General features: G+C 37.8%; 2 pseudogenes; both read left to right on the forward strand.

Moving 5' to 3' along the window:
- The window catches only part of Arhgap20-ps5 (rho GTPase activating protein 20, pseudogene 5), a 411,817-nt pseudogene that overhangs the window by 298,702 nt on the left and 90,149 nt on the right, over positions 1-22,966 (forward strand).
- The window catches only part of Rcn1-ps1 (reticulocalbin 1, pseudogene 1), an 88,766-nt pseudogene that overhangs the window by 52,045 nt on the left and 13,755 nt on the right, over positions 1-22,966 (forward strand).

The following is a 22,966-nucleotide window of genomic DNA, read 5'->3' on the forward strand; positions in this document are numbered from 1 at the left end:
TTCATGTCCTCTTTACATGTGTGCATGGGTATGTTACCTTCTTCATCTTCTAGATTTTCCCAGCATTCTCTGCTGACTTAACAGTCAGTCTGTAAGAGAGGGTGTGTGCTCCAGGCACTGTTTGTTGCCAGCCAAGTCAGGCTGGTGTGCACTTGTGTGTTTTTTCTTCACACTCAAGAGAGAGGAAAATGGACTCCCATTTTGGAGTGATTTCTTTAGAACTACCTGCAAAAGCAAACAGACTCTTAAAAATCCCTCTGGTGCATTTGTATCTTTGGCCTTTTGCAAGAAGGGGAGAGAAGGAAGAGAAAGGACGACTGACTGAAAAGGTTGTTCTCATTCCCACTGCTGGCGAGGGGTTTGATTTCCTAAGTATTAATCAAAATCACTCTTGATTATAGCAAAAACAACCTTTGGTATAATTTTAATGAAATTAATGAGAATATATGTTAATTCTGAACAATCTTGCTCTAGAGATTAAAGAACAGCCTGCCAGGAAACATAGGAATAAACCTATAGGATCAAAATGAATATTTGTCCTGTTTTTGCGGTGGTGGATGTTTGTGTAAGTCACTGGACTGTAGATAGGTATATCCATAGCACCAATCTTTATACAATGTTTTTTTTAATGACTTTCCTAAATCAGGTAATTTCATTCACACTTATTGAAGTTACCATTTCATATCTCTTTAATTACAGATAAGAGGCTACAGAAATAAACAGAAGTTGATACTCAAGAATATTGGAGGTATAAAGAATACAAATTTTATTCTGGCAAGTAGTTAATTATGACTTTCATTTACATTCATTTCAGTTGGACATATTTTGGGAAATCACATAGTATGTATGAATTATGGACATTACATAATATAGTATAATATTGTAAAATGTCTGAAGATACATTTATGAATCAATTATTTCCTTTAGTGATTTAAGTTAAATGAGTAAGACAAGAATCTGAGAAATTGTCACTGTAAATGGCACATTAATATTAAAGAAGAGATGTGTAATGGAAATCATTGTTTAGGGATATATATCTGAATAGGCCTTGTGAACGATGTTGAATTTGACCAGGGTATTCCAGGGCAATACTATTTTCATAGTGGTGAAATAAACAATTCACATGGATAGATACAATGAAAGCAAAATGGTACTCACTTGAGAAATGAGAGATCTGTAAGACTGAGATGTAAGTTTGTGAGGGACTTTTGTGTAAAATTTCATGGGTTCACATTGCATAATTCTATTAAAACAAGTTTCTTGGTAAAATATAAGTATGGCAGATCACCAGATGTGGCAGACTCTGAATGGCCATTGCTTCAGTCTCTTCTCAAAATGCTATGTCCACTTACCTTCCTATGAATATCTTTATTTCCTCTCTTAAAGAGGACTACAGCATCTCCACTTTGGTCTTCCTTCTCCTTGATCTTAATGTGGTCTGTGGATTCTAGCCTGGGGAGTCTGAGATATTGGGCTAATAACATATCACTCAGTATATATCATGTGTGATTTTTTTTCTTTTCTTGTCTTTGTGATTGGGTTACCTTACCCATGATGCTATATCTCAAGATCACTGTCACAATGTTATTTATTGAACTTAGCTTGCTACTTCCCACCCTGTTGAACTTTTTCTGTTGAATGTCAAATATATTTTCTAGCTACAGGAACACTCTCACTTCCAAGTCTTGGCTACTCTTAGGAATTCCAGGCCAATGATCTGACCAGCCTGGCCTCTGTACATAGAGAGAAGATTCAAGCTGTTGTAACGGAGACAAATGTGCACTGTGAAATATTTGTGGTAGACAGGTGTGGCAAGTACCTTTCCTTAATGAATAATGATTTAAGAGTACCAATCACTGAGTAAGCAGAGGGGACTTTCAAGTCAAATGGGGAAGAAGAGAGTGGGACAAATGGGATTTGATGCTTTTGGGATGGAGAGAGAGTTTAGGGTTAAAGATGTAACTAACTGGAGGCCTTAGATGAGCCACCATAGGATTTAATTTTTAGGATGTTTGTAATTGCAGCCAAAGGTTGAGTTACCTGTTCTTTCTAAACTAATTTTGTATAGTGTTTTTCTACATTGGTATGGAATCCAACTGTTTTGAAGAGGGTGGTAAGGGCCATGCAGAATTTAGATGTGTGGGGCTGCTGTGATAGTGACCTACCAAGGGAACTTAGCAAGTTCAGGGAAGATATTTCAAGAGCTCTGGGCAAGAGAATATGCCAAGCCTGGCTAGAAATATGAACAGCGTCTGAGACAAGAGAGCCCTAGGATTGTGGTTTCTACAAGGTGCTACATGGGGCCAGAGAAAAGCAAACTGGGATATTGCATGCATTTTTTCACTATTTCCCACTATAGACATGTTCAGTAATTTGGATGATTTAGTTAATGAAGAGCAAACATTAGACCTAGAAATCTACCATCATGAGGTACTGTAAACAACATCACTAATGAAAGGAAATGACATGCATTGTGGGGAAATTTATTTTTTTACATTAGTTATTTATTTGTTTATGTAGTCATTCATATATAAATTCCACCATTCTATTAAAAATTCAACATCAACCCCTTCTTCCTAGTCCCCATCTCACACTGTTTTTTACTCAATACCCGCTCTCTTCTACCCATTCGCTCCATTCGACCTCTGAGAAGAAAGAGCCACCTTATTATCTCCCCACCCTGACATGTCAAATCAGCAGAGGATTGCACACATCCTCTACCACTGATACCAGACAAGGAAGCCTATTTAAAGGTATAGGATCTACAGGCAGTCTACAGAATCAGGGAGACTTTCCACTTCACTTGGGACCCAAATAAAGACCAAAATGCATGTCTACTACATTTATGGCAGTGGCCCAGGTTCTGTCCATGTATGATCTTTAGTTGGAGTTTACGTTTTTGAGTCTCCATAGGTAGAGGTATGTTGATGCTGCTGAACTTCCTGTGGAGTTTCTACCCACTCAGGTATCTCAATCTCTCCTCAAACTTTTCTACAAGACTCTGTGAGTATCTAATGGTTGGGAGTGAGTTGCTTTAACTATTTCCATCAGCTGCTCGGTGGATCCTGTCAGAAGACAGTTAAGCTATGATCCTCTCTGCAAGCATAAGAGAGTATCATAATGTCAGGAATTGATTCTTGCCCATGGGGTACGTCTGATTTGGGTTAGTCAATGGTTGGCCATTACATCAGTCTCTGCTCCACCACTGTTTCTGTATACAATGTAGGTAAGACACTTTCAGGATGTAACTTTTTTCTAGGTGGGTAAGTGTCCTTATCCCTAAAGTGGAAGTCCTGTCTGCCTATAGGATGTGGCCATGTCAAGATACATACCGCTCACTGATAGGAAATCTGCTAGTGTCACTTCATAGACACTGCCCTCCACCCTTGCCCATTGCCAATTTTTATTCTCTCTCCCCTTCTTTCCCTTCGTTTGATGTACCTATTCTGTTACCCTTCCCACACCCTCTCCCACTGAGTTGCCCCTACTCCTCCACCCCCAATTTCAGTTTATTTCCCCTTCTGTTAAATATTCAAGCATGCTCCTCTGACTTTTTATTTTGGCTTCTTTGAGTCTGTAATTGCAGTGTGGTTATCCTGCCCTTTATGGCTAATATTCCCTTATAAGCAAGAACACACCATGCACTAAGAAGCATATTTCCTAGTCCATCAATTTGCTTTTGAATTTCATAACATCTTTGTTTCTAAACACTTTATACTATTGCATTTTATAAATAGACCAAATTTTCTTTATCCATTTATCAGCTGAGAGACATCTGGGGTGTTTCCAGCTCCTGGCCATCATAAATAAACATATATATATATATTTGTATATATATATTTATATATATGTATATATATGTATGTATATATACAAACATAATATAAACATATATCCACATATATGTATATATTAATATTCATATATCCAGAAGAGATATAGCTTGGTATGTAGGTATTGAGGTAGAATTGTTTCCAATTTTGTGAAAAATGGCCAAGTTGATTGGAGTACAGTAGTTTGTACGCCAATCACCTTGGAGGCGTTTACCCATACTATGTAAAATAAGTTTTAAAAAGTTACGTAACAGATAATGAAATTATATCCATTGTGTAAATACCACAACTGAATTATTATAAAGGCAAATAAAACATGTTTTAAATGTAGAATGTATTTTTTTGATCAATTATAGTCATTTATATGGTCAGAGGAAGTGACAGCTCTTGTGCAATCCAGATTAACATGGGTCACTGATTTTTTTTTTATCTTTACTAACTTGAGTATTTTTTTTTAAATTAACTTGAGTATTTCTTATTTACATTTCGAGTGTTATTCCCTTTCCCGGTTTCCGAGCCAATCTCCCCCTAAGCCCCCCCTTCCCTTCTTTATGGGTGTTCCCCTCCCCATTGCCGCCCTCCCCCCAACAATCACGTTCACTGTGGGTTTAATCTTAGCAGGACCAAGGGCTTCCCCTTCCACTGGTGCTCTTACTAGGGTATTCATTGCTACCTATGAGGTCAGAGTCCAGGGTCAGTCCATGTGTAGTCTTTAGGTAGTGACTTAGTCCCTGGAAGCTCTGGTTGCTTGGCATTTTTGTTCATATGGGGTATCGAGACCCTACAAGCTCTTCCAGTTCTTTTTTTGATTCCTTCAACGGGAGTACTGTTCTCAGTTCAGTGGTTTGCTGCTGGCATTCGCCTCTGTATTTGCTGTACTCTGATAAACATTGATTTATCAGATATCTTACAAAACATTTTGCCCTAAAACAAAAGCTTACACCATGTTCTCATCACCTCCTACTACTATACAAAAACTGACCTTGTAATCAGACATAAAACAAACCTCAACAGATACAAAACATTGAATTAATCCCATGGATTCTATTGGACCAGCATAGGCTAAGGATGTTTTTCGGAATAACAAAAATACCAAAAAGCCCACATGTACAAGGAAGCTGAACAACTATCTATTTAATGTTTGCTTGGTCAGAGAAGAAAGAAAGAAAGAAAGAAAGAAAGAAAGAAAGAAAGAAAGAAAGAAAGAAAGAAAGAAAAAAGAAAGAAGGAAAGAAAGGAAGGAAGAAAGAAAGAAAGAAAGAAAGAAAGAAAGAAAGAAAGAAAGAGAGAAAGAAAGAAAGAAAGAAAGAAAGAAAGGGAGAGAATTGGAAAGACTTCTAGAGTTTAATGAAAATGGAAGCACAACATATGAGATAGAATGAAAAATTCAGGTGAAAGTAGATGCTGGAGAGGATGTGGAGAAAGGAACATTTCTCCATTGTAGGTAAAAATTTTCAATCTGGTACAACCACGATCAAAAACAGTCTGCTGGTTCCTCAGAATACTGGACATAGGACTTTCTGAAGACCCAGCTATACCACTTCTGGGCATATACCAAAAGATGCTCCAACATAAAACCAGGACAAATATTTCACTATGTTCATAACATTATTTACTACAGCCAGAAATTGGAAACAACTCATGAGTTCTGCACTGAAGGAATGGATACAAAAAAGGTGGTACACAATGGAATACTACCTAGATATTAAAAGCAATGACTGTGTAAATGTTGCAGACAGATAAATGGAATGAGAAAATATCATACCTGAATGAGGTGACCAATTCACAAAAGAACACAAATGGTATGTACTCATTGATAAGTTGTGTTAGGCAAAAAGCTCAGAATGCCCAAAATACAACTCACAGACAATATGAAAAAGAAGATTGAAGACCGAAGTGTGGACATCATCAATTTACAGTCTTATATTTGATATTTATAGGATCTAGTAAGAATTTTGTGTCAAATTAAACATCCAGAAGAGTAATTAGATATCCAGAACAGTTTTTAAACTTACTAACAATAGAACAATTCTGTAAAACCGTTTTTAGTAAAGCATTTCTGAATTAACGCAAACATTCAAATACATAACTTTTGAAGTTCATACTTCAGTTTGAACTTCATAGATTTTAAATTAAAATTTCTTCATTTTTAAAAGTATCCTTTTTTGGTTTTTGTTTTTTTGCTTTTTGTTTTCTTTTTTTAGTTTTTTTAATGTAATGTTTGAAATTTACATTTCAAATATCATTCTTTTTCTTGGTTTCCCAGACATAAGCCCCCTATGCCATTCCTCCTCTTCTTCTGTAAGGGTGTTCCCTTCCCCGTACACCTCCCCCTTCCTGCCCTACCGAACATTGCCCAATACTGGTTGTCCCAACCTTGGCAGGACAAAGGGCTTCTTCCATTGGTGCCCCAACAAGGCTATTCTCTGCTACATATGCAGTTGGAGCCCATGGTCAGCCCATCTGTAGTCTTTTGTTAGTGGTTTACTCCTTGGCAGCTGTTTGGTTGGTATTTCTGTTCTTATGAAGCTGCAAGACCCTTCAGCTCTCTCAATTCTTTTTTCTAATTCCTCCACCAAGAACCCCATTCTCAGTTCAGTGGTTTGCTGCTAGCATTCTCCTCTGTTTCTGACATGCTCTGTTTGTGTCTCTCAGGAGAAATCTATATCTGGTTCCTGTGAGCATGCACTTCCTAGCTTTATCCATCTTACCTAGATTTGCTGGCTGTCTATATATGGGCCCCAGGAGGGGCAGTCTCTGAGTGGCCATCCCTTCAGTCTCTGCTCTAAACTTTGCCGCCCTATCACCTCCTATGCGTATTCTTGCTGCCAGTTTAAAGAAGTGGTGGACGTATGTGAGTATTGGTCATCCTTTTTCTTGAGCTTCATGTGGTCTGTAGATTGGATCTTGGGTATTTCGAGCTTTTGGGATAATACCCACCTGTCATTTAGTGCATACCATGTGTGCTTTTCTCTGATTGGGTTACGACACTCAGGATGATATTTTCTAGTTCCATCCATTTCCTGTGAATTTCATGAAGTCATTGTTTTTGATAGCTGAGTAGTATTCCATTGTGTATATCCACCACATTTTCTGTATACATTCTTCTGTTGAAGGGCATCTGTGCTCTTTCCAGCTTTGGGCTATTATAAATAAGGCTGCTATGAACTCAGTGGAGCATATGTCCTTGTTATATGTTGGAGCATCTTTTGGGTATATGCACAGTAGTGGTTTAGCTGGGTCCTCAGGTAATACTAAGTCTAATTTTCCAAGGAACTGCCAGAATGACTTCCAAAGAGGTTGTACCAGCTTGCAGTCCCACCAACAATGGAGGAGAGTTTCTCTTTCTTGACATCCTTCTCAGCATCTGCTGTCACCTGAGATTTTGATCTTAGCCATTCTGACTGGTGGAATCTCACAGTTCTTTGGAATTGCATTTCGCAGATGACTATGGATGTTGATCAATTTTCATTTGACTCTCAGTCTTTGTTTAGCTCTGTACACCATTTTGTAATAGGGTTATATGATTCTATGGAGTGTACCTTCTTGACAAATTTATGTATACTGGATATTACCGTCTATTAAATGCAGGGATGGTAAAGATCTTTTCCTAATCTGCTGGTTCCTGTTTGGTTCTATTACAGTGTCCTTTGCCTTACAGAACTTGGCAGTTTTATGAGGTCCCACTTTTGATTCTTAATCTAAGGGCGTGAGCCATTTGTGTTTGTTCAGAAAAATTTCCCCTTTACATATGTGTTCAAGAGTCTTGCCACTTTCTCTTCTGTTAGTATCAGTTTATCTGGTTTTAGGTGGAGGTCTTTGATCCACTTATGTCGGGCTTTGTATAAAGAGATAAGAATGTGTCAAATTGTATTCTTCTACAGGCTGACCTACTGTTAAATCAGCACCACTTTTTGAAACTATGTCTTTTTTCCACTGGATGGTTTTAGCTTATTTGTCAAAGTTTAAGTGACCATAGGTTTGTGGGTTCATTTCTGGGTCTTCAAGTATATTCCATTGATCTACCATCTCCTTTCTATACCAACGCCATGCAGTTTTTACCAGGATTGCTCTACAATGCTAGGACAGGGATGGTGATTCCTGCAGAATTCTTTTATTATCGAGAATATTTTTCAGTATCCTGGGTTTTGGTTATTCCAAATGAATTTGCAAATTGCTCTTTCTAGCTCTATAAAGAATTGAGTTGGAAATTTGATGGGAATTCCACTGTTTCTGTGCATTGATTTTGGAAAGATGGCCACTTTCACTATATTAATCCTGCAAATACACGAGCATGGGAGATCTTTCCAGCTCTGAGATCTTCAATTTATTTCTTCAGAGACTTGAAATTCTTGTCATACAGACTTTCACTTACTTGGTTAGTGTCCCACTAAAGTATTTTACATTATTTGTGACTATTGTGAAGGATGTTGTTTCCCTAATTGCTTCCTCAGTCTTGTTATTCATTGAGTATAGGAAGGCTGCAGGTTTGTTTGAATTAATTTTATATCCAACAACTTTGCTGAACTTATTTGTCAGATATAGTTGTTCTTTAGTGAAATATTTTTGGTCACTTAGGTATACTATCATATCTTCTGCAAATTGTGATATTTTGACTACTTCAATTCCAATTTGTGTCCGTTTGAACTCCTTTCCCTTTCTGATTGCTCTGGCTAGGACTTCGAGGACTATATTGAATGAGTAGGGAAAGAGTGGAAGCCTTGTCTAGTCCCTGAGTTTAGTGGGATTGCTTCAAGTTTTCTCCATTTAGTTTGATGTTGGCTACTGGTTTGCTGTATATGGCTTTTACTATGTTTAGCTATGGGCCTTGAATTCCTATTCTTTCCAGGACTTTTATCATGAAGGGGTGTTGAATTTTGTCAAATGCTTTCTCAGCATCTAATGAAATGACCATGTGGTTTTTCTTTGAGTTTGTTTCAATAAGGGATTATGTTGATGGATTTCCATATACTGAACCATCCCGGCATCCCTGAGATGAAGCCTACTTGATCATCGTGAATGATTGCTTTAATGTGTTCTTGAATTCAGTCTTGAAAAATTATATAGAGTACTTTTACATCAATATTCATAAGGGAAACTGTTCTGAAGTTCTCTAACTTGGTTGCATGTTTCTGTGGTTTGAGTACAAGTGTAATTGTGGCTTCATTTAATGATTTGGTAGTGTTCCTTTTGCTTCTATTTTGTGTAATACTTTAGAATATTGTCCTTAAGTATTTTTGTAGGTCTACTCTTTATTTTTAAATATAAATTTGTCATGGGATCTAAATATTTTCTTATATATCTTACATTCTGAGGATTATTATTATGTGATTCTAGTTTCTTTTTATTTATGCAATGGATGTTTCACCATTCCTAAAATGAAGGATGGCTTCCCTAATCAGTATGTTAAGGAATCCTGTTATTGATGGGATGCACCCTGTCTTGCTCTTTCACTGAAGTTAATGTTCACTATAAGTAAGAGGAATTACAAAACCTAGCAGTAGAGTCTTCAAACTTAGGCTGATTTTCTTTCTTTATCTACAGAATATTATACCTGGACCAATCCCCAGAGGGTTAGAGGCCTTTAGATTCAACAGTTAGTTTTAGGATAGTCAGTAGTGTTTAGAAAAAGTATCTCAAAATCCCCCTAACTGAAGAATTCCTTGAAAGGCAATGAAAACAAAAACAAAAAATCAAACAAACACAAAGTAGTATGTGAAGTCTGGGGGTAACACTATCCACCAGAGATAGAAATAATGCAAAGTATTAATGACTTTTATCTTGAGTATGTGGTTGAGGCCTAGAAATTTACAAGGTACCACAAAGTTTGTTTGATTAGTTGATTGAAATTCTAAATTAAAGTGTATAACATACAACAAGGAAAGTTATTTTTTTCTCAGCACTTTGGATCATATGCGTGCGGTTATGGGACAAGGTCTAGAACCGCAATACACCAATAACATGGTCTTACTTCATCAAAAACATTTTGTATGTTGATTGCTAGTTGATGTTTGCAGTTATGGTTGCTATAGGTATACACACATAATTTTGATGTGATTCGAAGAACTTTTGCACATAAACATGTTTGGTACAAATGTAAATTCCTATGATCAATATAAAATCTAGAGAAATTTATCAAAAACTAGGAGCAATCGTTCTTCTAAGAAATGTAAAGAAATTCATAACAGGTATTGATATATTGCACAGAAAAACTAAACCTTTTTTTAGAGTATTGTAGTGAAGAAAGGTGAGAAAAATGTCTCCTTTCCTGTTTCTAGGTTCCTTCTAGCAGACAACAGCAGCCAAAATGCAGAATATGCCTGCCAGAAAGCAAGGTAGACTGCATGCTTGTGTACTTTCCTCACTCTCTAACTAATACAATAGTTAGCTTGCCTTCCCACCTTGCTGCTAAATTCTCCATACATCTCAAGCGGAAACCTATGGCACAAGCTTGACTATGTCTACCAGAAGACATGGAGTCTTCTTTGCTTAAGGTACTCTATTTTTTCTCTAGTTCCTCAGCCCTAAAGACATTCTTCCCTCCCTCTTCTTCACTCATGTCCAAGTTTCCAACTCAGATTACAGATAAACCCTGCTGTCACCGAAATACATGCTACCAAACAGAATTCCAAGTCTGCTCCTGCCAAAAGATTTCCTCCACTCTCAGATTTTTTTCACACTCTCTCCTCAACAACTCCTCTTTTGATGCTTTGTCCTAGTTTGTAGCTCAGGGAGAAAGTCCCCATAGTCAAAAGGCCACACTAGTCACCAAAACTCCAGTAAAAGCTTCCTGCCCAGCGTCCCTCCACTTTCTTTGTGTACAACCACAGTAGGCCTGGTTGGTTGATATTGTAGTTATTCCAGTGTAGTTGAAAACCCCTTTAGCTCCTTCAGTCCTTTCCTGAATAGCTGCGCTGGGTACCCAAGCTCAGTCTAATGTTTGGCGAGGAGCACCCACATCTGTATTTGTTAGCCTCTGACAGAGGCTTTCAGGAGACAGTTATACTAGGCTCCTATCTGCAAGCATTTCTTGGCATCAGCAATAGTGTTTGCATTTGGTTTCTTTAAATGGAAGAAGGACCCAAGGGGGGGGGGGCAGACTTTGGATGATGTGTTCTTCAGTATGTGCTCCACTCTTTGTAGCCATACTTCTTTTCAATAGGAGCCATTCTAAGCTAAAAATTTGGAGATGAGAGGTGTCCCAATCCCCCAACTTGGGGCCTTGCCTAACCTCTTTTTATGGTTTCTAGAAGTTTTTCCTTATATTTGTTGAGCATTTTAACAAATTTGATCTGCTTCGGGTCCTCAGAGCCAATTGCTTTCGTGAAATCTGGGACTTGTTGGTGGCCACTGCCCATTACTCTTCACCCATTGCTACACACATTTGTTTAAATTCCTAACCCTCTGTATATTATTCTCATCTATTCACATACCTGATTCTGGCCCCATTTTTCCCCATTCCCTCCTTTCTTTCTCCCAAATCCTTTCTACCCTCTATCTTCTGTAAAGATGTTGCTCCATTTGCAAAGAAGAACAGAAACATCCACACTGTGGTCTTCCTTCCTCTTGAGCTTCATGTGGTCTGTGGATTATATAATGGGTATTACAGAGCTTTTAGGCCAATAACCACTTATCCGTAGTACATACCATGTATGTTCTTTGGTGACTGGTTTCCTTGCTTATGATATTTTCTAGTTCCATCCATTTGCACAAGAATTTCAAGAAGTCTGTTTATAATAGCTGAAAAGAACTGTGTGGTATAAAAGGACAACACTTTCTGTATCCATTTCTCTGTTGAAGGGCATCTGGGCTCTTTTTACATTCTGGCTATTAAAAATAAGGCTGCTATGAACATAATGTACTGTAGGCTCATGTTATATGGTGGAACATTTTTTTCCGTTTTTTTCTTTATTAACTTGAGTATTTCTTATTTACATTTCGAATGTTATTCCCTTTCCCAGTTTCTGGGCCAACATCACCCTAACCCCTCCCGCTCCCCATCCTCCCCCCAATTACCGCCCTCCCCCCAACAGTCTAGTTCACTGGGGGTTCAGTCTTGGCAAGACTAAGGGCTTCCCCTTCCACTGATGCTCTTACTAGGCTATTTATTGCTACCTATGAGGTGAGAGTCCAGGGTCAGTCCATGTATAGTCTTTGGGTAGTGGCTTAGTCCCTGGAAGTTGGCATTGTTGTTCATATGGGGTCTCCAGCCCCTTCAAGCTGTTCCAGTCCTTTCTCTGATTCCTTCTATGGGGGTCCTGTTCTCAGTTCAGTGGTTTGCTGGCATTCACCTTTGTATTTGCTGTATTCTGGCTGTGTCTCTCAGGAGAGATCTACATCCGGTTCCTGACAGCCTGCGCTTCTTTGCTTCATCCATCTTGTCTAATTGGGTGGCTGTATATGTATGGGCAACATGTGGGGCAGGCTCTGAATGGGTGTTCCTTCTGTCTCTGTTTTAATCTTTGCCTCCCTATTCCCTGCCAAGGGTATTCTTGTTCACCTTATAAAGAAGGAGTGAAGCATTCACATTTTGATCATCTGTCTTGAGTTTCATGTGTTCTGTGCATCTAGGGTAATTCGAGCATTTGGGCTAATAGCCACTTATCAATGAGTGCATACCATGTATGTCTTTCTGTGATTGGGTTACCTCACTCAGGGTGACATTTTCCAGTTCCCTCCATTTGCCTATGAATTTCATAAAGTCATTGTTTTTGATAGCTGAGTAATATTCCATTGTGCAGATATACCATATTTTCTGTATCCATTCCTCTGTTGAAGGGCATCTGGGTTCTTCCCAGCTTCTGGCTATTATAAATAAGACTGCTATGAACATAGTGGAACATGAGTCTATTTTATATGTTGGGGCATCTTTTGGGTATATGACCAAGAGTGGTATAGTTGTATCCTCAGGCAGTTCAATGTCCAATTTTCTGAGGAACCTCCAGACTGATTTCCAGAATGGTTGTACCAGTCTGCCATCCCACCAACAAGGGAGGAGTGTTCCTCTTTCTCCACATCCTCACCAGCATTTGCTGTCGCCTGAGTTTTTTTTTTCTTTTTTTCGGAGTTGGGGACCGAACCCAGGGCCTTGCACTTGCTAGGCAAGTGCTCTACCGCTGAGCTGAATCCCCAACCCCGTCACCTGAGTTTTTGATCTTAGCCATTCTCACTGGTATGAGGTGAAATCTCAGGCTTGTTTTGATTTGGATTTCCCTTATGACTAAAGATGTTGAACATTTCTTTAGGTGTTTCTCAGCCATTTGGCATTCCTCAGCTGTGAATTCTTTGTGTAGCTCTGACCCCATTTTTTAATAGGGTTATTTGTCTCTCTGCGGTCTAACTTCTTGAGTTCTTTGTATATTTTGGATATAAGCCCTCTATCTGTTGTAGGATTGGTAAAGATCTTTTCCCAATGTGTTGGTTGCCATTTTGTCCTAACCACAGTGTCCTTTGCCTTACATAAACTTTGCAGTTTTATGAGATCCCATTTCTCGATTCTTGATCTTAGAGCATAATCCATTGGTGTTTTGTTCAGGAAAATTTTTTTCTATTAGTTTGAGTGTATCTGGCTTGATGTGGAGGTCCTTGATCCACTTGGACTTAAGCTTTGTACAGGGTGATAAGCATGGATCGATCTGCATTCTTCTACATGTTGACCTCCAGTAAACCAGCACCATTTGCTGAAAATGCTATCTTTTTTCCATTGGATGGTTTTGGCTCCTTTGTCAAAAATCAAGTGTCCATAGGTGTGTGGGTTCATTTCTGCATCTTCAATTCTATTCCATTGGTCTATCTTCCTGTCTCTGTAACAATACCATGCAGTTTTTATCACTATTACTCTGTAATACTGCTTGAGTTCAGGGATAGTGATTCCCCCTGAAGCCCTTTTATTGTTGAGGATAGTTTTAGCTATCCTGGGTTTTTTTGTTATTCCAGATGAATTTGCAAATTGTTCTGTCTAACTCTTTGAAGAATTGAATTGGTATTTTGATGGGGATTGCATTGAATCTATTGATCGCTTTTGGTAAAATGGCCATTTTACTATACTAATCCTGCCAATCTATGAGCATGGGAGATCTGTCCATTTTCTGATGTCTTCTTCAATTTCTTTCTTCAGAGTCTTGAAGTTCTTATTGTACATATCTTTTACTTGCTGGGTTAAAGTCAGACCGAGGTACTTTATATTATTTGGGACTATTATGTAGGGTATCATTTCCCTAATTTCTTTCTCGGCTTGTTTCTCTTTTGTGTAGAGGAAGGCTACAGATTTATTTGAGTTAATTTTATACCCAGCCACTCTGCTGAAGTTGTTTATCAGTTTTAGTAGTTGTCTGGTGGAACTTTTGGGTTCACTTAAATATACTATCATATCATCTGCAAATACTGATATTTTGACTTCTTCTTTTCCAATCTGTATCCCCTTGATCTCCTTGTGTTGTTTGATTGCTCTGCCTAGAACTTAAAACTATATTGATTAAGTAGGGAGAGAGTAGGCAGCCTTGTCTAGTCCCTGATTTTAGTGGTATTGCTTCAAGTTTCTCTCCATTTAGTTTAATGTTAGCGACTGGTTTGCTATATATGGCTTTTACTATGTTTAGGTATGGCCCTTGAATTCCTATTCTTTCTAGGACTTTTGTCATGAAGGGGTGTTGAATTTTGTCAAATGCTTTCTCAGCATCTAATGAAATGATCATGTGGTTTTGTTCTTTCAGTTTGTTTATATAATGGATTACGTTGATGGTTTTCCATATATTAAACCATCCCTGCATGCCTTGGATGAAGCCTACTTGATCATGGTGGATGATTGTTTTGATGTTCTCTTGGATTCAGTTTGACAGAATTTTATTGAGTATATTTGCATCGATATTCATAAGGGAAATTGGTCTGAAGTTCTCTTTCTTTGTTGTGTCTTTTTGTGGTTTAGGTATAAGAGTAATTGTGGCTTCATAGAAGGAATTTGGTAGTGCTCCATCTGTTTCAATTTTGTGGAATAGTTTGGATAGTATTGGTATGAGGTCTTCTATGAAGGACTGATAGAATTCTGCACTGAACCCGTCTGGACCTGGCCCTTTTTGGTTGGGAGACATTTAATGACTGCTTCTATTTCCTTAGGAGTTATGGGGTTGTTTAACTGGTTTATCTGTTCCTGATTTAACTTCGGTACCTGGTATCTGTCTAGGAAATTGTCCATTTCCTCCAGATTTTCAAGTTTTGTTGAATATAGGCTTTTATAGTAAGATCTGATGATTTTTTGAATTTCCTCTGATTCTGTAGTTATGTCTCCCTTTTCATTTCTGATTTTGTTTATTTGGACACACTCTCTGTGTCCTCTCGTTAGTCTGGCTAAGGGTTTATCTATCTTGTTGATTTTCTCAAAGAACCAAATTTTAGTTCTGTTGATTCTTTCTATGGTCCTTTTGTTTCTACTTGGTTGATTTCAACTCTGAGTTTGATTATTTCCTGCCTTCTGCTCCTCCTGGGTTTATTTGCTTCTTTTTGTTCTAGAGCTTTTAGGTGTGCTGGCAAGCTGCTGACATATGCTCTTTCCTGTTTCTTTCTGCAAGCACTCAGCGCTATGGGTTTTCCTCTTAGCACAGCTTTCATTGTGTCCCATAAGTTTGGGTATGTTGTACCTTCATTTTCATTAAATTCTAAGCAGTTTTTAATTTCTTTCTTTATTTCTTCCTTGACCAGGTTATCATTGAGTAGGGTATTGTTCAATTTCCATGTGTATGTGGGCATTCTTCCCTTATTGTTATTGAAGACCAGTTTTAGGCCGTGGTGGTCTGATAGCACGCGTGGGATTATTTCTATTTTTCTGCTCCTGTTGAGGCCCGTTTTTGGACCAATTATATGGTCAATTTTGGAGAAAGTACCATGAGGAGCTGAGAAGAAGGTATATCCTTTTGCTTTAGGATAAATGATCTATAAATATCCGTTAAGTCCATTTGGCTCATGACTTCTCTTAGTCTGTCTACGTCTCTGTTTAATTTCTGTTTCCATGATCTGTCCATTGATGAGAATGGGGTGTTGAAATCTCCCACTATTATTGTGTGAGGTGCAATGTGTGTTTTGAGCTTTAGTAAGGTTTCTTTTACATATGTAGGTGCCCTTCCATTTGGGGCATAGATATTTAGGATTGAGAGTTCATCTTGGTGGATTTTTCCTTTGATGAATAAGAAGTGTCCTTCCTTATCTTTTTTGATGACTTTTAGTTCAAAATTGATTTTATTTGATATTAGAATGGCTACTCCAGCTTGCTTCTTCTGACCATTTGCTTGGAAAATTGTTTTCCAGCCTTTCACTCTGAGGTAGTGTCTGTCTTTTTCTCTGAGGTGTGTTTCCTGTAGGCAGCAGAATACATGGTCCTCGTTGCGTATCCAGTTTGTTAATCTATGTCTTTGTATTGGGGAGTTGAGGCCATTGATGTTGAGAGATATTAAGGAATAGTGATTATTGCTTCCTGTTATATTCATATTTGGATGTGAGGTTATGTTTCTGTGCTTTTCTTCTCTTTGTTTTGTTGCCAAGATGATTAGTTTCTTGCTGCTTCTAGGGTATAGCTTGCCTCCTTATGTTTGGCTTTACCATTTATTATCTTTTGTAGTGCTGGATTTGTAGAAAGATATTGTGTAAATTTGGTTTTGTCATGGAATATCTTGGTTTCTCCATCTATGTTAATTGAGAGTTTTGCAGGAAATAGTAACCTGGGCTGGCATTTGTGTTCTCTTAGGGTCTGTATGACATCAGTCCAGGATCTTCTGTCCTTCATAGTTTCTGGCGAGAAGTCTGGTGTGATTCTGAAAGGTCTGCCTTTATATGTTACTTGACCTTTTTCCCTTACTGCTTTTAATATTTTTTCTTTATTTTGTGCGTTTGGTGTTTTGACTATTATGTGACGGGAGGTGTTTCTTTTCTGGTCCAATCTATTTGGAGTTCTGTAGGCTTCTTGTATGCCTATGGGTATCTCTTTTTTTAGGTTAGGGAAGTTTTCTTCTATGATTTTGTTGAAGATATTTACTGGTCCTTTGAGCTGGGAGTCTTCACTCTCTTCTATACCTATTATCCTTAGGTTTGATCTTCTCATTGAGTCCTGGATTTCCTGTATGTTTTGGACCAGTAGCTTTTTCTGCTTTACATTATCTTTGACAGTTGAGTCAATGATTTCTATGGAATCTTCTGCTCCTGAGATTCTCTCTTCCATCTCTTGTATTCTGTTGGTGAAGCTCGTATCTACAGCTCCTTGTCTCTTCTTTTGGTTTTCTATATCCAGGGTTGTTTCCATGTGTTCTTTCTTGATTGCTTCTATTTCCATTTTTAATTCCTTCAACTGTTTGATTGTGTTTTGCTGGAATTCTTTCAGGGATTTTTGTGTCCCCTCTCTATGGGCTTCTACTTGTTTATTTATGTTTTCCTGGAATTCTTTCAGGGATTTTTGTGTCTCCTTTCTATGGGCTTCTACTTGTTTATTTATGTTTTCCTGGAATTCTTTCAGGCATTTTTGCGATTCCTCTCTGTAGGCTTCTACTTGTTCTCTAAGGGAGTTCTTCAAGTCTTTCTTGAAGTCCTCCAGCATCATGATCAAATATGATTCTGAAACTAGATCTTGCTTTTCTGGTGTGTTTGGATATTCCATGTTTGTTTTGTTGGGAGATTTGGGCTCCAATGGTGCCATGTAGTCTTGGTTTCTGTTGCTTGGATGCCTGCGCTTGCCTCTCGCCATCAGATTATCTCTAGTGTTACTTTGTTCTGCTATTTCTGACAGTGGCTAGATTGCCCTATAAGCCTGTGTGGCAGGAGTGCTGTAGACCTGTTTTCCTGTTTTCTTTCAGCCTGTTATGGGGACAGAGTGTTCTGCTTTCGGGCGTGTAGTTTTTCCTCTCTACAGGTCTTCAGCTCTTCCTGTGGGCCTGTGTTTTGAGTTCACCAGGCAGGTCACTGGCAGCAGAAAAGTTGGTCTTACCTGTGGTCCCGAGGCTCAAGTTCGCTCTCGGGGTGCTGCCCATGAGCTGTCTGCGGAGGCAGCAAGCAGAAAGATCTGCGCTGCCGTTTCCAGGAGCTTCAGTGCACCAGGGTTCCAGATGGCGTTTGGTGTTTTCCTCTGGCGTCCGAGATGTGTGTGCAGAGTGCAGTCTCTTCTGGTTTCCCGGGCGTGTCTGCCTCTCTGAAGGTTTAGCTCTCCCTCCCACGGGATTTGAATATTTCTTTTTTATTGAATATTTTATGTATTTACCTTCCAAGTATAATTCTGTTTTCAGCCTCCCCCAAACCTCCTCACCCCTTTTGGCCTGCTTTTATCAAGATGTTCCCACTATCCACCACCCACTCCCAACTCAATGCTCTAGCATTCCAATACATGGGGAAATGAAGCCTTCGCAGAACCAAGGGTTTTTCCTTCTATTCATTGAAGACAAGGCCATGCTCTACTACATATGCAGAAGGAGTCCTTGGTTTATCATTTTGTACTCATTTGTTGGTAATTTTCACCATGGGACGTCTGAAGAGGGTCTGTTGGTTGATAGTTTTATTATTCATAAGGAGTTGCAAACCCTTTCAGCTAATCAGTTCTTTCTCTAACTCTTCCATTGTAGTCGCCATGTCCAGTACAAAGTTTAGCTCTGAGCATCCTCGTCTGTTGATAGCGATGCCCTTGAAGCCCTCCATTGTTGATGTTAGAATTAAGTATGACTAGGTTCATGGAAAATCCCCAGCCAGCTCCAGAAGACTAATACAAATCTGGTGGTCAAGAAAAATAATCATATGATAAAGTTGTCCTGCTGACTAATAATATGATAAACCTGTGACCTTTCTGACATCCTGTCAACATCAGCCAATTCCCTGACCACACGAATACTGTGTCCTTGGCCTGCATAAATGTTTCTTACTTCCACCTTCCCTCTGTTACCCATGTTATGGTATAAATTCAGCCTTGGGGAAAAATAAAGTTGTCGCCTTGATCAGACTCTTGCCTTGGCATCCTTCTTCGCGTCTTTTGTCCCTCATTCTCTTCCAGGTACACCCAATACCCATCGTTTACACTCATATGTATCAGTAAGGCTCTGGCAGAGCCTCTCAGGAGATAGCCATATCAGGCTCCTTTCAGCAAACACTTCTAGGCTTCAGCAATAGTGACTGAATATAGTGACTGCCTATGGCATGGATCCCCAAGTGGGGCAATCTCCGAAGGAACTTTATTTCAGCCCCTGCTACAGTCTGTGTCAATGTAAATTTTCCCATGAGTAATTTGGTCACCCTTCTAAGAAGAACTGAAGCATCCACATTGTGGTATTTTTTCTTTAGCTTCATGTGGTCTGTGGATTGTATCTTGGATAATTTGAGCTTTTGGGTTAATATCCCCTTATAAGTGAATGCATCCCCATGTGTGCTCTTTTGTGACTTTGTTACCTCACTTAGCATGATATTTTCTAGTTTCGTTGATTGATCTAAAATTTTTATGTAGTCATTGCTTTTATTAGCTGAGTAGTACTCATTTGTGTAAATATACAACATTTTCTATATCCATTCCTTTGCTCAGGACATCTCAGTTCTTTCCAGCTTCTGACTATTATAAATAAGGCTGCTATGAACATAGTGGTGCATGTGTCCTTGTTATACAATAGAACATCTTTTGGGTATATGCCCAGAACTAGTACAGTTGGGTCCTCAGGTAGAACTAGGTACAATTTTCTGAGGAAAATCCAGACTGATTTTTAAATGAGCTGTAGCAGCTTGCAATTCCACAAAAACATGGAGGAGTGTTTCTTTTTCTGCACATCCTGTAGAGCAGCTACTGTTACCTGAGTTTTTGGTCTTAGCCATTCAGACAGGTGTGAAGTGGAATCACAAGGTTGTTTTGATTTGCATTTCCCTGATGAATAACGATGTTGAACATTTCTTTAGGCCCTTCTCAAATATACATCATTTGAGCATTCTCTGTATAGCTCTGAAATCCAATTTTAATTGGGTTAATTGTTTCTCCAGAGAAAAAATTCTTGAGTTCTTTGTATATATTAGAAATTAGCATTATATTGGATGTAGGATTGGTGAAGATCATTTCCCAATTTGTTGGCTGCTGTTTTGAGCTCTTGAATGTGTCTTTAGTTTTAGTTTTCATTTTTATGAGGTTCCCTTTGTACATTCTTGATCTTAGAGTATAAGCCATTGCTCTTCTCTTTGGGAAAAATTCCCCAGTGCCCATGTGTTCTAGGCTGTTCTCCACTTTCTCTTCTAGTAGTCTGGCTGTATCTGGTTTTATGTGGAGGTCCTTGATTCAGTTGTATTTGTGCTTTGTACAAGGTGATATGTAGATCAGTTTGCATTCTTCTAGATGATGACCACCAGTTGAAACAGCACTATTTGTTGAAAATTATTTCTTTTTTCCACTGGACGGTTTTAGCTTCTTTATCAAAATCAAGTGACCATAGGTGTGTGGGTTCATTTCTGTGTCTTCAATTCTATTCCATGTAATTTAACTGCTTTTTTCTGTACCAGTGCCATTTGGTTTCCCTCACTATAGTTCTGTAGTAGAGCTTGAAGTCAGAGATAGCAATTCCCACAGATTTTTTTTTTAAGATTTATTCATTTATTATATATAAGTACACTGTAGCTGTCTTCAGATACACCAGAAGAGGGCATCGGATCTCTTTACAGATGGTTGTGAGCCACCATGTGGTTGCTGGGAATTGAACTCAGGACCTCTGGAAGAGTAGTCGGGTGCTCTTAGCCGCTGAGCCATCTCTCCAGCCTTTTTCTTTTTTTTTTTTTTTATTGTTGAGAATGGTTTTAGCTGTGCTGGGTTTTTTGGATTACCAATTAATTTCAATAATTGGCTTTCTATCTCTGTGAAGAATTGAGTTGGCATTTTGATGGGGATTATATTTAATCTGTTGATTGTTTTTGTTAAATTGTCCACTTTTAATATGTTAATTATGCCAATTCATGGACATGGGTGATCGATCTTTCTTCTCAAAACTTCTTTGATTTCTCTTTTAGAGACTTGAAGTTCTTGTCATACAGATCTTTCACTTTCTTGACTAGAGTTACACCAAAACAGTTTATATTATGTATGACTATTTTGGTCTGTGTGTTATTTCCCTAACTTCTTTCTCTGCACATTTTTCTTTTGAAGAGAAGAAGGCTGCTGACTTGTTTGAGTTAATTTTATATCCAGACAGTTTGCTGAAGCTGTTTATCAGCAGTTGGAGTTTTCAGGTGGAATTTTTGTAGTCACATATTATTATATCAACCACAAATAGTAATATTGTGTCTTCGAGCTTTCCAACTTGTATTGCTGTGACTGCCTTTTGTTATATACTTGGTAAGGCTAGACTTTTGAGTACAATATTGAATAAATAGGAAAAGAATGAGCATCCTTTCTTGTTTCTGATTGCAGTGGGATTGTTACAAATTTTATCCATTTAATTTAATGTTGACTCTTTGTTGGCTGCATATTGGTTTTACTTAGGTATAAACCTTTAATTTCTTATCTTTTGAAGAATTTTAATATGAAAAGGCATTTTTGTCAAAGGCTTTTTCAGAATCTAATGAGTTGTTCATATATTTTTCTTTGTATTTCTTTATAAAGCAAATTAATTTGCCATATTTCCACATATTGAAACAACTATTGATCCCTGGGATGAAGTTTACAGGGTGAATGATTGTTTTGATGTGTTTTTAGATTTGATTGAAAAAAATTAATTATTTTCACATCAATACTCATAAGGGAAATTAGTGTGAAGTTGTCTTTCTTGGATCTTGGTGTGGTTTAGGCATTAGCTTCTGGGCAGTGTTCCTTCCTTTCTATTTTGTGGAATGATTTCAGGAGTATTGATATAAGATGTTCTTTGAAAGTCTTTGAGAATCCTGCACTAAAACCTTCTGGCCCTAGGATTTTTTTTTTTTTTTGGTTGAGAGACTTTTATGACAGCTTCTTTTTGTCTAGGGGTTATGGGAAAGTTTAGATGGCTTATCTGATCCTGATTTAACTTTGATACCTTTTATTTATCTAGAAATTGTGCATTCATCCTAAATTTTTAGTTTTGTTGAGTTTAGACTTCTGTTGTAAGGTCTTATTTGAATTTCCTCTTTTCTTTTCTAAATATGTTATTTGGATAGTGTCTTTGTGCTCTCTATTTAGCTTAGCAAAGGGTTTCTTTATCTTCTTTATTTTCTCAAAGAACCAGCTACTAGTTTTGTTGATTATAAAAAATCTCTTTGTTTCTACTTGTTTGATTCCATTCCTGAGTTTGAATATTTCCTGCAATCTATTCTTCTTGAGTATATTTGTTTCTTTTGTTTCTAGAACTTTCAGATATGCTTTTAAGCTACTAGTGTATGATTTCTCAAATTTCTTTATGGAAGCAGACAGAGATGGGTTTTCCTCTTGGCTCTGCTTACATTTTGTTTTAATTGTGTTATAAATTGTAAAAAAAATAATTTATTTCTTCGTCGAGTTGAGGCTTACCTTCTGTGCATATGTGAAATTTAATTCTGTTGTTGTGGATGTTGTTATTGTTGTTGTTGTTCTTGTTCTTTTGGTTATTATATAAGACCAGCTTTAGTCAGTGAAGATCCAATACAATGCATTGGATAGTTTTGATATATTTTTATGTATTGAGGCTTATTTTGCATCTGATTATATGGTTCATTTTTGATAAAATACTTTGAAATGCTGAGAATGGGGTGCCCTTGCATTTGGGTCATAGATATTCAGAATTGAGAGTTCATGGTAAAATTTTTCTTTGAGTAGTATGAAGTGAATTTCTTCATCATTTTTTAAAACTTTTGGTTGAAATTCAATTTTATTTGATATTAGAGTGGCTACTCCAGTTTTTTCCTTGGGACCACTTCCTTGGAAGTATTTTTCAGACATTAGCTGTGAAGTAATATGAGTTTTTGTCACTGAGGTGTGTTTCTTATATGCGGAAATCTGTTGGGTTCTATTTACATATTCACTCTGGTAGTCTATGTCCTTTCATTGAGGAATTGTGTTCACTGATTTTGAGAGATATTAAAGATCAATGATTGTTTTTGTTTTGTTTTGTTTTGTTTTCATTTTTGTGGTGAGAGGTGGAATAATGTTTGTGTGGTTCTCTTCTTTTGGGTTTGTTGTGAGAATATTAATTTCTTGGTTT

This window comes from Rattus norvegicus, chromosome 12, assembly GCF_036323735.1.
Source record: "Rattus norvegicus strain BN/NHsdMcwi chromosome 12, GRCr8, whole genome shotgun sequence".
Lineage (NCBI taxonomy): Eukaryota > Metazoa > Chordata > Mammalia > Rodentia > Muridae > Rattus > Rattus norvegicus.